Here is a 14,956-nt window from a genome sequence, read left to right on the forward strand (position 1 = left end):
GTGGCGCACTGCTTCAGTGCGCCGCTTGAGAGCGCGGCAGCGCTCCCGCCGAGGGTTCGGATCCCACATACAGACTGGCCGCTCACTGGCTGAGCGAGGTGCGGGCGCAACACCGAGGGTTGCGATCCCGTTGCCGGTCCCGGTCCGGTACGGGCGCGACACTGAGGGTTGCGATCCGTTGCCGGTCACGAAAAAAGACAAAAAGGAAAAAAAAAATAGGGCCTTTTCCGGTGGCGCACTGCTTCAGTGCGCCGCTTGAGAGCGCGGCAGCGCTCCCGCCGAGGGTTCGGATCCCACATACAGACTGGCCGCTCACTGGCTGAGCGAGGTGCGGGCGCAACACCGAGGGTTGCGATCCCGTTGCCGGTCCCGGTCCGGTACGGGCGCGACACTGAGGGTTGCGATCCGTTGCCGGTCACGAAAAAAGACAAAAAGGAAAAAAAAAATAGGGCCTTTTCAAGGTGATTTTTGTCTTTTAGGCTTTCCTAATGCTCTCCCTAAGATAAATCACCAGTGGCTATGTGTTTGGCTTACTCCTCAAAAGCAGATCTGAGCTGGTAAGCAAACTGAAATGCACAGGAGGACAGTTTGTGTTGACAGAAGGGAACAGCTGTTCCTCTGGGAGTTCCCAGCAGACATGGAGCTGTTACCTCGGTGTTCCTAGATGGTACTGCTTAAAGCTCTTTTTGTATTCTGTTTAGTTTCAATTCTGTATGTCATTTCGACCAGAGATTATGACACTTAATAGCTATGATAGTATTTGTTATCAATGTCCTGTCCAAATTTGAAAGTTTTTTTTTCCATTTCATGGTTTTACTTCTACTTTGTTTACTTCTGTAAATCAGCTCTCTTGGCAAGAAATTTGACTCCCGCAGATGATATTATCTTGGAGGAATGTAGGGCTAGGCTAGAGGGTAGTTTTTCTGAGAATCAATGATCTGACCCCACATAATAAACAAGCCAGATAAGCAGCAGCCATTCAACATGAAAAACAAAGAGCAATAATTTAGCTATACAACTCTAAAGTAGAAACACAGGAAAAGATACAAAATATGTTTTAAAATAATTATTTTCCATCTTACTACTGTTCCGTTCCTTTTATTTTAGCCTCAGACAGTCCCCAAATTTTCAACTATGATCCCATTTTTAACCTAAAAAGATTTCACAGAGCCCCATATAACAGCAGTTGTACTTTTAGTAGAAGTTAGCTGAGAAAACACATGAGGACAAAATACATTGCTACAAATTCAGTAATGTTTTTAATTAAAGTCATACTTTATTCAACATAAAGGCATCTATATTTATTCGAAGACTGGGTGTATAGATCAATGCAAACCACCTTATTCAGGGTACAGATTAGCATACTTTATGGGACTGTGGTTCCCCTTGTAATAATTTTAAGGCTCTGCAGAGGTTCAAGTCCTGTAGGTTGGTACATAAACTTTGCCTTCCATCTTTTATGCCTGTCAATTCTGAGAGCTGTCCTATTTACTGAAATCATTGCTCTCCTGTCTACACAGGCACACTAGTTGGCTCCAACAGGATATAATATAATGAACAGAGCCCTGTCTTTCTAAAAGTCAAAAGATTGAAATTTGGGACCCCTTTTTTAGATGCTAATATATTTCCTTGAGGAACTCAACATCTTTGAGACTGTTTTACCTTTAGCAAAATTAAGGATGGGGCTGGGGATATACTTACTTAGCTCAATATAACTGATTATTGTGAGGGACAAATTAGATTATGTAGCACTTAATCATAAAAACAATAAATAGTGGATAGTCAGTCAGTATTTTTGTAGAATCTTTTCATAAGAAGCCTAATTCTCAGCTGTTGCAGTGCTAGAAAGGAATAGTTCACCCAGAGTTATATCGGCCTGGATGACTACCTTGCTCTTCAGACTCACAGCCAGTTGTGGATAGAAAGTGGAAGGTCTGCATAGTGGACTGGGCTGGGAGAGGAGGCCTAGGTTTAAGATTTACCTCTGCCATTTAAGTGCATCATTTAACCTCTCTGGGCCTCAGTCCCTTGGGAATAGAGAAATGGACCCAGATCTCAGAGATATTCACTTTTTGCAATGGGGCTCTTTTTCTAAATGAAATAGTATTGTGAAACCCCAATATATAAATCAAATAGCATAGCTTGAAAACCCCTGGTTTAGTTCATGTTTAAGATCAAACTCTACATTAAGAGGTCCATTTATTAATTTAAAGTGAGAGATGTTCCTGTCCAAATATTGCTGGTTGTCATCTACATGGGACATTTCCCTGATTGTCATGTCCACTCAGGAAATCAAACCTTAGATTGGAACTTCGAGTGTAAAAGAAATCAAAGCAAATTTTATATTATCCACGAATAGCTCTATCAAGCAAGAGTGACCTAATTTAATGCCCTTCCGCACTCTAGTAATTTTTTTCTCTAAAGAACTGGGCCAGGAGATCTAGAATCTTAGCACCATCCCCCATAGATCAGTTTTGGAAGAACCACTTGTCATCATCTTATCTTTTAATTTGCTTTTTTATGCCTCCATGTAGATCTTTATTCTATTAATATGACTCTTCTCTGAACATTCAGAATATGGATCATGGACTCTCAGGATAACTTTTAAGAGGGCCAGATGTTTGAATGCTTCTTACAGACCAGGTCAAGTGGTCACCCAGGCTCTGACTGTCCATGTTCCATGTTGAAGCGTTTGCTACCACTGGAGATAACACCATTTCTCTTTCCTCAAGTGATTCTTAGACATTTCTTTCATACACTGATTTAAAATACGACTCTCTATAGCTTCAAATACCATCAAATGTGTAACTATCTGATAAGCAAGTCCTATCACAGCATGCTCTGCACTGCGAGGTCCCCACAAGATTCAGAGCTATGCCATGACTAAGCCTGGGTCTGAAGGATTCATCTTTGCTTGCTCAGTGCCTAAAAGTACCTGACATATAGAGGACATTCAATAAGTCTTGAATGACAGCCTGGCTAAATGAATTGAGTGAATTTGTGACAACTCATTAAGTGAGAAAAGACTGAATTACATGATTGTTTTTGAAAGCATCTATTATAAAGTTCTTAATTCAGTTTGTCACTGAGTGAATATAGTCTATAACTTCTGACCCCAACAATGCTCCTGCATTCTCAGGGCTTTCAGAAAATTTGAATTTCCAAACCACATTGAGGTCATTTTCAGGGTGCAGATTGAGCAGTCACCCAGTAGCCCTCATTTCCAGCCACTGAGAGGACTGAGGGGAGCTAGAGGTTGGGGTTGGAAGAGGACAGCAGTTAATGATGAGAACCACTGAGACTGACTACCTGCGTTCTAATCCAATGCACTTATTAGCTACATGACCTTGGGCAAGTTGCTATCTCTATATCTATAAACTAGATATCAGCTAATGCAAGGATTTAATGAGTTAATGCCCTTAAAGCTCTTAGAACAGAGCCAGGCATGTGAACATTCAATAAGTATTGACTCTTATACATTCATCCTGGTATAATGGAAAGAGCAAAGTTTTGTGTCTAATTCAGGCTCTGGCACCTTTTCTTGGGCAATCATCTAATTTCACTAAACTTGTTTTGTCTTGTGAAAAATGTGGATAATAACATAGCAGTGGGAAAATGCTATTTGAAACTATAAAAGACTGTACAGCCTTCTGATTCCTAGGTCTCTTTAAGAAAACTCCTTTATGGCCTGCTTTGGATATGAAGGAGGAATCCCCAGGCAAAGAACTAAATTGCTTTGCGCAATAAAATAAGAATTTCGGCATCCCAGAGCTTGAAACAAAAGCACCAACCCTAGGAAGGAAAGAAGGTCCAGCAAAATTGACAAAGGGGGACTCCATTTGGGACAACAGTCTTAACATCCAATATTACATTGTTTGTTACTTGGCACCAGAGTGGACCATTCCTTAACTTTTTACCAAAGGGTAGGTCAATATTTGTTACGCAAGCAGCCATTTATGAGTGGTACTTTGGGGAGTGAAGAAATTGGTGTGATGCTTTATAGCACTGTGTGAAGGGAAAAAAACACTTATAGCAGGAAAAAAAAAACATAGGGTGAAGGGAAAAAAACATTATAGCAGAAGGGAAAGCAAACATGGAGCGGGTGTAAAAGCAACATGGAGAAGATGGCCTGCTCAGGAAATCAGAATGGAAAGCAAGAAAGAGAAACCTGGAAGATGTGTGGAGGAATGGCAGATTTCTCACCAGTGTGTGAGATGCAATCATGTACTTTTATTTAACATTTATCTTTTTTTTAGTGTTATTACGAAGTTTAATGATAAATATTCAAGACAATGATGCACAGTATCAACAATGGACAAAATGTATTCAATTTCAGTAGTTTGAAAAGGTAGAAATAATATATAATATAGAAATGCTTATGAAAAAGACAAGAGATAGAAGTGTTGGTGAGAGTGTGAAGGGTAACAACAATGATCTTAAAGGATAAAAAAAGCTAGTCAGTTGAAGAACCTGGGTACCTTGATATTTGAGTTATAGACTGAGCAGGATTCTTATGATAATCAAAGTGAATGGATGTAAACTCCTCGCACAAAGTAACTATTTGATAAATGATAACTACCATTGTTCATCCTGTTGATTCATATATTATTCAGTGAGTATTTAACCCTAGGAAGCTGTGCAAAGAGCAGCTGGTACATGTGGAGACTGTGGAGCATACAGGTTCGTATTCATCTTACCCATGGCCAAGACTTACCTAACTTCTCTCCTCATACTCCCTACTCTCCACCTGCCTCCCTCTCCTTCTGTTCAACAGGAAGATACTATATGCTTCCTGGAAGAACAATATGGGTTTCAAGGAGTGCTGGGCTGTGCCCCTCCAGAAGCACAGGCAGGCTTGTGTGATGGTAAAGGGTCTTTTCTAAGTCATGTTCATGCCTTAGAGAATGTAGACTGAGAATTTTAAAGTTATTTCATTCATCAACTCACTTAAGGTAAGAGTGACAAGCAGTGTACTAAAAACATAAAGCTATTTTACCCATAATCCATTTTCCAGTAAGTGACTACCAAGATAGCTGGAGTACAAGAATAGGTAACAGCTTTGTTTTCAAAAGATGTAGTCATTGCGATTATTTTTAGATGAAAGATTTAGAGCCAGAAGCACAACTCATAATTATGTTGCTATGATTTGACAACCAGTTGTTTTGGAGAATTAATTCAACTGAAAGCTTTAAAGTCACCACATTTTCTGAGAAAATCCGAAGATAAAAATTGAAAATAAAATATTCTATGACATGAAGTGCTGTTTCCTGAGAACATCTCACATCTTTCCACTTGGCAGCTTGCGTGCCTCCATACCTTACCCTAGGGGCTCCTAGTATTAGTCCCAGTATTAGTCCAGCTTGTATTAGTCCATTTCTGTTGCTTATAACAAAATACCTAGAATTGGGTAATTTATAAGAAAACTAAATTTATTGCTTACAGTTTCGGACGCTGGGAAGTCCAAAGTCCATGGAACACATCTGTTAAGGGTCTTCTTTGGTGGTGGCTTTACAGGATTTCTCACATGGTAGAAAATGGCAGATCAGAGAGAGAGAGTCTCATGTGCTCTCCTTTTAAAGCCCTCAGAACCATGCCCCTGACCACCATTATTAATCCATTCACTACAGCATGTTCCTGAAACCTAGTCACCTCCTCAAGGCCCCACCTTTCAATTACCATAATAGGATTTTCCACCCTCAACAGTTACAGTGGGAATTAAGCTTCTAATATATGAACTTTGGCTGGCACAATTCAATCAACCCACAGCGTGGCTGTACCAATTAAAAGTCCACTGATGGCCCCTCCTTCACGAAGCCTTCTGAAGACCTCAGCCTGAGGGCTCTCCCTTTCCTCTGACTTCCTGTATTGAGTGTCCTGTATTTGCCACAGTCTTTCTTGGAACTCCTCATCTTCTCCCTTGAATTCTAGCTTATTTTCATATGTATCTCACTATTTCCAAAGCTAGGTTTGCACTGTGTAATACTCTAACATTACAAAAACAATGTCAGATCAATCATCAAAAATCTGGGAGAGGAAAAAAAAATCCATAATCTCGTCATCTTAACACAAATTCTGTACTCATTACTTTAGAGCGTTTCTTCCTAAACTTTTTTCTATGCTTATTTCTCCATTGATTTTATCCTAGAGGATATGCACTTTCATAGCCTGACTTTTTTCAATTAATGTTACATTATAACCATTACTCAGATTGCTGTATGGCCTTTATAAACATTACTTTAAAGGCTGCAAAATATTGACTATTTCTCTATTGTTAGAATTTTAGTTTGTTTATTATATTCTACTGTTATGAATAACACTATAATTGACATCTTTATGCATATTTAGTTCTGTCCGTGTGTTTTGTTTCTGTGTGTATGTGCAGATTCTAGAGTCAGGTAGAACTGTCTTTGAATTCCTTACTCTGCCACTTGCTAACCATGTTTCCTTAGACCTCCTCTGTGCCAAGGATCTATAAAATGAAGATGATAATAGTTCCCCCTCTTCTTTATCATACTGTTATAAAGATTAAATGGGACAGTGCATGTAAAATTCTTGGCACAATGCTCAGCACTCAATAATGCCTTATATTATTACGCTAGTTTCTCTTGTAAATTATTTGCCCCCTGTCCTTCTTAGAATTAGATTACCTAAAACTTATGAAACACTTTTCACACGTGATCATATGAGATAGTACTGTAATGATCCCATTGGATCCCAATGATAAACCCACAGGAAGCAGAGTTATGTTGGAAGCTGAGTTTGGTGCAGGCACCTCATACTTTGCACATATTTGCTGCAGCTCCATTACCTCTAAACTTCATGATACAATATCATTGGTTTATGAGGTAGTTTAAGCACTTTTCTTTAACACAGTTATTATAAATAGATCCCAGTTTCTGTCCCACATGTAATTGTTTTCCTTTTCTATTTTTTCTGAATATTCTGTACAAAAAAGATTTTATTGCTTCTATAAAACTAAATATACTCCTAAGCTCAACAAATAATGTTATTTTAATAATATAAGTATATTATACTTATAATGTTAGAGACTTAGGATCTCAGGATTGGTTTTACTTTTTACTGATTTTTTTTTAGACGACAAAGTAAGGGTCTTAAGCAATTTCTGCATCCAAATTTGAGTCTATTAACGTATTAATCCTAAACATTTTAACTAAAATAACCCCATATTGATTCTGGATATGTGTTAACAGTTACCTGGAGTAGGGTTAAAATTTTATGATTTATAAAAATTTAATTTTAAAAGAAAAAGACTGATGATAAATCTTATCGGAATGTATTTATAAACCATATTTCATAATACATTATTTTTTATTGCTTTTTCAAGGTACAAGAAAAAGTACTCTGGCTGTAGATTATAATCTACTTTTGCATGCATTAATAGGACACATCAATATATATCAGTTTTTTTTTGTTTTTTTTTTTGCTTTTTCATGACCGGTAAGGGGATCGCAACCCTTGGTGCGGGGTCGCCCACACCGCGCTCAGCCAGTGAGCGCACCGGCCATTCCTATATAGGATCCGAACCCGTGGCAGGAGCGCCACTGTGCTCCCAGCGCCGCACTCTCCTGAGTGCACCACGCGGTCAGCCCAATATATATCAGTTTTTGTTTGTTTTTTTTTTTGCTTTTTCATGACCGGTAAGGGGATCGCAACCCTTGGTGCGGGGTCGCCCACACCGCGCTCAGCCAGTGAGCGCACCGGCCATTCCTATATAGGATCCGAACCCGTGGCAGGAGCGCCACTGTGCTCCCAGCGCCGCACTCTCCTGAGTGCACCACGGGGTCAGCCCAATATATATCAGTTTTGTTGATACAAAGCTTAAATTACAAGAGAATTTTAAGGTGACTTTATATGGTAATTATGTTTTACTCAGTATATCAATACTTCGTTTTTTATTTGAATATTCTGATACTTTTCACATTAAGTGACATTCTCCTTAATATTTAAGAAAACCAAATTCAGAGAACCCAAGCTGGGAATTAATGAGGTATTTACAGACAACAATTTGAAGTCCCCAGGCATGGTGGAATGTGGGACCTTCAAAGGTGACTGGAGGAACAGAGAGCATCTCAAGGCTCAGGAGAAGTCTGAGTTACAGAAACATAATCATGCAAAGGCTATTTGCATAATAACTTAAATACATATTGAAGCATTTTGAAAAGACGTTCAATATATATTCCATAAACCTAAATCTAGTATTGTGTTGGTTTTATTCCAATAGGAGGGTAATCTGGCTCTCTTTCCCATCAGAAACCGTAAGGTTCAGGTAGTGGCAGTATGGGTTACTGAGTCTATAAAAACCACTGCCTTATACAGGACAGTGCAGCCCGTTATCTGGCAAACTGCCAATTCACCCAGCTATTCACTGTAGCAGTACTCTGGGTCTGGCCTTTTGCCAGTATCTGAAAAGGGATCAAGGCATCTGAGCTTCCCTGTGACTCTCACTTGAGGTCTCCTTCAGCTGACACCTTCTCCAGGGAGGCTGGCAGTCACCTCAGCAGAGAGCCACCGTACAGCCTATGAAGTTTGTCTTTTAACTGGGGTTATACTCACAGGCAAATGCCCACACATACACCAAACCATTTTAAAGAAATCCATCATAACACCCCTGGATGAAAAGGCAACAGAAAACCACAGTGCCTGGTGCCAGCTTCACATGTAGCAGGTAGGTACTGAAGGGATGATAACTACCTACGGAAACACAAAGACACACATGCTCATCTGCTGACTACAACTCATTTCCTCTAAGACATTTTAAACCATCTGTTCTAAAAGTTGGTATGTGGGAAGACGAAAATTTGTTTTAAAAAATTATGTGGTAAAACCCAAAATCAAAACTATAGCAGACGTGGCATTGCTCTTCTATGCTCTAATTTTCCAGAAAACAGTTTCAGGCAGTTAGGAATGCAGCAGGCTCAGGGGCTGAACAAATTTGGGGGCCATTTTAGGGCAAGCCGAGGTGGGATTAGATGTTCCAGTCTGCACTGTTCTCCTAAGCCTGCCATGATCTGAAACTTAGATCTTGGGCACGGGCCAGAGCCAGATTGACCTTCAAGGATGAGCACAGAAGGCAGCCGCATCCAGATGACTGTGGCGGTGAATTCTCTTACAGTACTTTCTCTCTCCCTTCTCCCTGAATGCCAATCAGATGGTCCCGATCTCCCACCTCCAACTCCCACCTTTAGTGTCACTCTAGGTCCCTAATGCTGAAAACATATACCTTTCTCAGATTATGAAAATAAGTACTAATCACCATGTCTTTTGGTCTCAGTTGAAAAGTTATCCTTCAGCTGTCTTACATAGTATGAATAACTTACCTGACTTTAACTAAGGCTAAAGTTTGCTCTATAACATCACTAGGAGATTATCTGCAATAGAGAAGACAGTACCTAATTAATTAATATAAAGACTAATTAATATAAAGATTTGTATAATGTCCCAATTAGGGAAGTGTTATATAAATTCATCTGTATCTTATTTACATATCTTTTGTAATTTATTTTGTTATCATCCACAGTGTATGTATGAGTATGTATTAATTTTAGATGCTTTGTTCATTCTTAATTCATCCCAAATTCTCTGTGAGCACTTATGATAATGAATGTATTTGATATTCAGGTGATTCTTTGTGCTTTCATTTTTCAGTTCAGTAATGGGTAATTCAAGGTGCATATAACATTAAGAATTAATCCCAATTACTATAAATGAAAGTATACATTGGTTATTTCACTAGGTTTTAAAACACTTTTAAGTCTTAGTTGGTTTTTAAAAAAGGTCTGTAAGATGTTATTCTTTCTGAATTTAGGTTTTTTTTTTTGGTGGTAAGCCAATGAAGTGATCAAACTCTGGCCCTTGGTGTTATGAGCACCACGCTCTAACCAGCTGAGCTAACAGGCCAGCCCTTGAATTGATAGTATGTTAAAAATAGATTCCCCACACATAACATAACGAAATATTAGAGATTTTAAGAAATACATTGTCTATGGCTCAAAATAGAGAAAAAATAGACCAATTTTAATTAATTAATTTTAATTTGGTATACATGTGTCCAAACATAAGGTGATCCATACTTTGTCTGAAAACACGTTTTTAAAAACATGTTTGAGACAACCTGATATGTTAAATTCTTGAGATATATGTGAAATAGTTAAATGTCAACTTATAATATTTATTAATTTACTTATAGCATTTGTTAAATATACTGATTTAGATATGTTGCTTTTTCTTACTTTCAGATTTAACATACGAGTATATCTACAATTGTTACAATGTCATAATTATTGTATTACATTTTAAAGTGATCTTTTAAAAGTTTACTTATTTGTTTTGTAAAAATTCAGCCTCCAGATTTTACAGATTGAATTTATGGCAGGTTAAATGACTTCTCCAATCAGTACATTGATCAAAATAAAATAATTAAGAGAGTGACCCATAATAGGAGAGATTGTAGGGACTGCAGTACAAAATGACTCTATCTTTTCTGAGAGATAATTTGTGTTAAAACAAACAAACCTCACCTTATAGGTATATATGTATGATTACACAATAGAAAATTAAAAAGCTATAAAAGGTTATAGTGATGTAGCCAATCTTCCACACTTGTGTCTAGTTTTAATTTTCCTTCCCTACTTAGGTACTAAACAAATAATTGCCAGATGAATTATTAATGAATATTTTCTACACTATCTTTCTGTTTTTATATGTATTATTTTTACAATCAGAAAAGGATAAGAAATCAGTTCCCCAGTAAACCTGAAAATTGTAGCTAGAATTGTGTTTAATTTTCTGAATATAATACCTGTTAAAATTCCAGAACTCCATTGAAACCTTAGCAAAAGGGCCCACTCCTAAAATTAGCTCAGATCCCTCTAGGGGTTGTTTTAGTGATGTTAACTCTATTTACAATTCCAGAGATCCCTACATTTTCCCACTGTGTAAGCAATATGCTGAAAATAATTTGGAAAGACAATTTACCAAAGTTAACAGACTATTCAATTGAATTCTCTTCTACTACCTAGAAGTAAGGAAGCTACTATGAAAACTGTCTTAATGATTTAAAATTATTTGAGTAGTGAAGTTGTAACCAATTAATGATTCTTAATTAACTAATTAAAATCCTGTTGACCTCAATGAACTTAGTAAGTTTCACAAGTTTTTAATTTGCTCCTGGAAGTACTTTGGATAGAGGCAGACTTTTCTAATTGGGGCAGCAGCTGCCAGGCCCAGCCCAGTTACGGGCATTGAGGACCTTTTTCCCACAAATTTCTTATATGCCCAAGTGGTAATGAGTCCACTTAAACCTGTCATTCCTCTCAATCCTGTCTTCTTCTACTGTTCAAAATGTAAGGCACTCATTTATCTATACTACTGTACAGTCTTAGTTTATATTGCTATACCTGCCTTCCTGGTAACTCATCCTTGGTGTACTGTCCTCTCTTAGGAACTTTCATCTTGCTCTATAGAACCCCCTTTTTCCTATTTAAAAACAACAACAGAAACAAGTAGACAAAACCCAACTCTTTCATATCTTTATCTTCTTCATATATTGCGTCAGTTGCGTTCTCCAGGAAGCAGATGCTAAAATGGAGTTAGGAGTGTAAGAGGGTTATTGGAGGGTAACACCTGTGAGAGATGAAGGGCAGAAAGCCGGACTGGAAAAGAAGGGCTCAGACCACAGTGCAGATCTGACAGGGCCTCAGTCAATGCAGTGGAGAGGTGAAGAAAAAGAATAATGAGCAGAAGGCCACCACATAGGAAAGAATATCTAGGACCCAGTGTCTCTACTAAGCTCAATCATTGGCTGGGATATCCAGGAAAAGTGTGGACTCCACTGAGGCAGATTCTGCAAGTGCTAATAGCTGAAGGCTGTCAGCCGAATGCATGCCTTGTGGCAGAACATCAGTGTCTTTCTTGAGGGGAGATCTGAGAGATGCAGTTTTTAATGCTGCCTCAAGATTAATTTCTCCACTAGCCCACTTCTGAAATCTTAAACTTCTACATCCTAGTCTCTCACCCTAACATTATATTTTTCCACTCTCACTCCCTTACTCTCACTGTATTTGCTTTTTGTCAAATTTGCACTCCCTTATTCCCTTAACCTCCTCTCCACATTTTAGCCTCTCGAATCCACTGCTTTCTCCATATGGGCTAGACCAAGTTCCTCATCACTTCAACCATTCTCCGGTCAATATCCTCAAATCCCTTGCCCTTTTTTGCTAAGTGTCCACAGTACAAAATCCTGTTTATCTGTCTTTATTTCTTTTTTTTCTTTCCTTTTTGTCTTTTTTCGTGACCGGCAACGGATCGCAACCCTCAGTGTCGCGCCCGTACCAGACCGGGACCGGCAACGGGATCGCAACCCTCGGTGTTGCGCCCGCACCTCGCTCAGCCAGTGAGCGGCCGGTCTGTATGTGGGATCTGAACCCTCGGCGGGAGCGCCGACGCGCTCCCAAGCGGCGCACTGAAGCAGTGCACCACCGGGCCAGCCCTATCTGTCTTTATTTCTATACTCAAACTGCTGGCTGCAGCTTAAGAAAATCATACCCCACCACAGACCATCACATGGTTTCCAATCTTAGCAGAACCCTAAACACTATACAGAAATCCTATAATTAGGTTCTTCCTTCTCACATGACATCTGAAGAAAAATCTAATTTCATTTTGCAACACGTTAAAGAGTGTGGTGGAAAAAGCATGGGCTTTGGAGTCAGGTGGATCAGTGCTGAATTCCAGCTCTTTCTTCTTGTACAGGCTTCCCTCCTGGGTCTTTTTCCGCATTCTGTAAAATGGAGCTAATACTAACTGTTCATGATAGATCATTTTGAGGATTACATAAAATATGTAACTGGTTTAGTGAGAAGTCTCAAATCATTAAAAGTATGTACTCGGGCCAGCCCGGTGGCGCACTGGATAAGCGCGCCGCTTGGGAAGCGTGGCGGCGCTGCCGCCCGAGGGTTCGGATCCCACATACAGACCGGTTCCTGCTCACTGGCTGAGCGAGGCGCGGGGGCAACACCGAGGGTTGCAATCCCGTTGCCGGTCCCCGGTCCGGTACGGGGGCAACACTGAGGGTTGCGATCCGTTGCCGGACACGGAAAAAGACAAAAGACAAAAAAAAAAAAAAAAAAAAGTATGTACTCAAAGGGTCTTTTTTCCTTAATAACTGTTAATTGTACTCTATTGAAAACCCCCCTTTCCACTGAGTACATCTCCATCCAATTCCATGGCATTTTGGACATTCAGTTATTAAACAGTCCTCTTCTCCCTTATGCAGGACATGTAGGAAGCAGTGTGTGGGTGTAGAAGGCACAATCTGCTCTCTTGAACTCTATGCTTCCATCCTTCTACTTACCTCTCTGGTGTCTGAAAAGGAGGGCAGGCAGTCAAAAACTGTGAAGTTTGCTGTTCCCTTCCACTATAAATGATCTTGCTTCTTTTCATAAGCACGTTAAGACCAGGGAGTGACCACAATAAGTTCCACTGACAATGATGTCAGTCCTAAGTAGTTCCAGTAAACATTGATGGTCCCTTGGAAGACTTCATCTATTGGCTAAATTCCATCCCTCCAACCCCATCCCCTCTCCCAAGGACTGCTTCAATAGTCCATATCTCACTGACTTTCTCATTGGCCATTGCAACTCAACTCTGGAGCCAAAGTACAGGTGGGATTCAATTTCTATAATGCCAGGACTTGAGATGAGGTGTCTTTGTCCTCCTGGCCTGGTCACACCACTGGGCCACCTCGCCCTAATTTTCCTTCCTCTATTTTGGTAGTATTAGGCAGGACATCAAACCCAGTTGCTAAGCAGACATCCACATGGGGAATTCAGGGAATCATAGCCTAGAATTTTCTTCTATGAACTTGGCCCCAGAGAATTTGGTAAATATTTCTCAAGAGTGTAGTAAGTCACCATAATTCCTGGACTAATTAGTAACCCCAAAGGGTAAGGAAAATATCTCAATCAGTACTTTACTGCATTCTGATATATGAATACAAAACATCCTCTACAACTGACCTGTCCTATACCAATGAATGTTATTTTTTTCTTGGTGAGATATAATAAACTTCCATTTCTAGATTACATGTTCGTCTGTATCACTAATATAGGGTGCATATATGCACTGTTCTAAGTATTTTACAAATATTAACTCATTTAATCCCCACAGCAATCTTATGAGGTAGTTACTATTATACTTCCCAAGTTGCAGATGAGGGAATTGAGGTATAGGAAGCTTAAGTAATCTATTTGTCTTCTACTCACTGTTGTATAGTTGAATTCTATCTGCCAGGAATCCAGTTAGTATTTTCAAATCCATCTTCAAAAGAAAGAGCGTTCTTAGTCTTATTTTTTTCTTTATTATAAGTAATTATTTGGGATTACAACAACCCACAATAAATTCAGTAACTTGGCATTTTTGTGATCTGGAAGAGGTTGTATATCATGGTCCTTGATATACCCCTGATACACAAGTATTACCTAGTCCTCGGAGTTTTTCAAAATTCATCCATAAATCTTTCTCTGTCTAGTGGCAATCATTCTTTAGGAACTATTTTAATTGTTATTGATTGGTTTCATTTTCCTACATATTGTTGTTTTTTTTGATATTATATATTTTTGTAAATATAAAACTCTCTTGAGGTTTCCCAATGTTATGCATAGGATTGTCTTCTAATATTAAAATATGGTATCATTCTTTTTTTTTTTTTTCGTGTCCGGCAACGGATCGCAACCCTCAGTGTTGCGCCCGTACCGGACCGGGACCGGCAACGGGATCGCAACCCTCGGTGTTGCTCCCACACCTCGCTCAGCCAGTGAGCGGGAACCGGTCTGTATGTGGGATCTGACCCCTCGGCGGGAGCGCCGCCGCACTTCCCAAACGGTGCACTGTAGCAGGGCGCCACCAGACCGGCCCCAACATAAGGTATCATTTTTAT

Source organism: Galeopterus variegatus, unplaced genomic scaffold, assembly GCF_000696425.1.
Source record: "Galeopterus variegatus unplaced genomic scaffold, G_variegatus-3.0.2 Scaffold96, whole genome shotgun sequence".
In the NCBI taxonomy this organism is placed as follows: domain Eukaryota; kingdom Metazoa; phylum Chordata; class Mammalia; order Dermoptera; family Cynocephalidae; genus Galeopterus; species Galeopterus variegatus.